The sequence below is a fragment of the Taudactylus pleione genome, unplaced genomic scaffold, assembly GCF_031769625.1.
Source record: "Taudactylus pleione unplaced genomic scaffold, aTauple2 ptg001244l, whole genome shotgun sequence".
Classification (NCBI taxonomy): domain Eukaryota; kingdom Metazoa; phylum Chordata; class Amphibia; order Anura; family Myobatrachidae; genus Taudactylus; species Taudactylus pleione.
The window spans coordinates 860,497-862,980 of NW_028285644.1; positions in this window are offsets into that span (position 1 = coordinate 860,497).

Genomic DNA, 2,484 nt, shown 5'->3' on the forward strand with positions numbered 1-2,484 from the left:
AGTATATTATTATTCTGTAACAATCATGTACACCATTGCCGACATGGGAGACGTATGGAAAAGAAGATGTACAGCTCATTCAAAGCTGAAACGCAACTTCTGACCAAACCAATAGGGCAAAACCTGGGTTTTGGGGAGAGACGTCAGGGACCATTGCGATTATTTAACATGTTGTGTTACGTGGAGAATGGAGCTCGGCCAGTCCATGCTTATGTCACATTATAGGAACCTTGGGTGATACCTGTATGGTAAATACATCCACTCACAGCGCCAGGTTCCCTCTAAGACCCTCTGGATGAACGGAGACTCTCACCCAGCGCTAACCTGTGTTTGGGACTTAGGAGAGATTACCTGGCCTGTAACATACGCTGAACAAATTCACCAAATTCCTATAAACTCCGGATGTTCAGCTTTAGGGTGATTTACGTCACCGATTCCCCCTCTCCCCGTCACACTCCCCTCATTTCCTCTGACATGATGGTTTTATTGCTCCAACAGATGGCGCGGCTTAATGCCTCTCTGCAAGGTGAACTCACCCTTTCCAGGGAGGGCTGGGCACACGGGCAGAATGTGTTACTGAGCTGGAGGAGACGTAGAGGAGCTCACAGAACACAGCAAGAGATGTATGTTATAGTCTGCCGCACCTGAGGCCTACCCTGGTCCCACACGCAGGTGTCTGCACAAAGAGCCGCGTCACATTGTATCACTATATTCCCTGATACACAAAGAGCCGCGTCACATTGTATCATTATATTCCCTGATACACAAAGAGCCACCTCACATTGTATCATTATATTCCCTGATACACAAAGAGCCGCGTCACATTGTATCACTATATTCCCTGGTACACAAAGAGACATGTCACATTGTATCACTATATTCCCTGATACACTAAGAGCGGCGTCACACTGTATCATTACATTCCCTGATACACAAAGAGCCACGTCACATTGTATCACTATATTCCCTGATACACAAAGAGCCACATCACAATGTATCACTATATTCCCTGATACACAAAGAGCCATGTCACATTGTATCACTATATTCCCTGGTACACAAAGAGCTGCGTCACATTGTATCACTATATTCCCTGGTACACAAAGAGCCGCGTCACAATGTATCACTATATTCCCTGATACACAAAGAGCCGCATCACATTGTATCATTATATTCCCAGATACACAAAGAGCCACCTCACATTGTATCATTATATTCCCTGATACACAAAGAGCCGCGTCACATTGTATCACTATATGCCCTGATACACAAAGAGCCGCGTCACATTGTATCACTATATTCCCTGATACACTAAGAGCGGCGTCACACTGTATCATTACATTCCCTGATACACAAAGAGCCACGTCACATTGTATCACTATATTCCCTGATACACAAAGAGCCACATCACAATGTATCACTATATTCCCTGATACACAAAGAGCCGCGTCACATTGTATCACTATATTCCCTGATACACAAAGAGCCGTGTCACATTGTATCATTATATTCCCGGATACACAAAGAGCCACCTCACATTGTATCATTATATTCCCTGATACACAAAGAGCCGCGTCACATTGTATCACTATATGCCCTGATACACAAAGAGCCGCGTCACATTGTATCACTATATTCCCTGATACACTAAGAGCGGCGTCACACTGTGTCATTACATTCCCTGATACACAAAGAGCCACGTCACATTGTATCACTATATTCCCTGATACACAAAGAGCCACATCACAATGTATCACTATATTCCCTGATACACAAAGAGCCATGTCACATTGTATCACTATATTCCCTGGTACACAAAGAGCCGCGTCACATTGTATCACTATATTCCCTGATACACAAAGAGCCGCATCACATTGTATCATTATATTCCCTGATACACAAAGAGCCACCTCACATTGTATCATTATATTCCCTGATACACAAAGAGCCGCGTCACATTGTATCACTATATGCCCTGATACACAAAGAGCCGCATCACATTGTATCACTATATTCCCTGATACACTAAGAGCGGCGTCACACTGTATCATTACATTCCCTGATACACAAAGAGCCACGTCACATTGCATCACTATATTCCCTGATACAAAAAGAGCCACATCACAATGTATCACTATATTCCCTGATACACAAAGAGCCATGTCACATTGTATCACTATATTCCCTGGTACACAAAGAGCCGCGTCACATTGTATCACTATATTCCCTGATACACTAAGAGCGGCGTCACACTGTATCATTACATTCCCTGATACACAAAGAGCCACGTCACATTGTATCACTATATTCCCTGATACACAAAGAGCCACATCACAATGTATCACTATATTCCCTGATACACAAAGAGCCATGTCACATTGTATCACTATATTCCCTGGTACACAAAGAGCCGCGTCACATTGTATCACTATATTCCCTGGTACACAAAGAGCCGCGTCACATTGTATCACTATATTCCCTGAT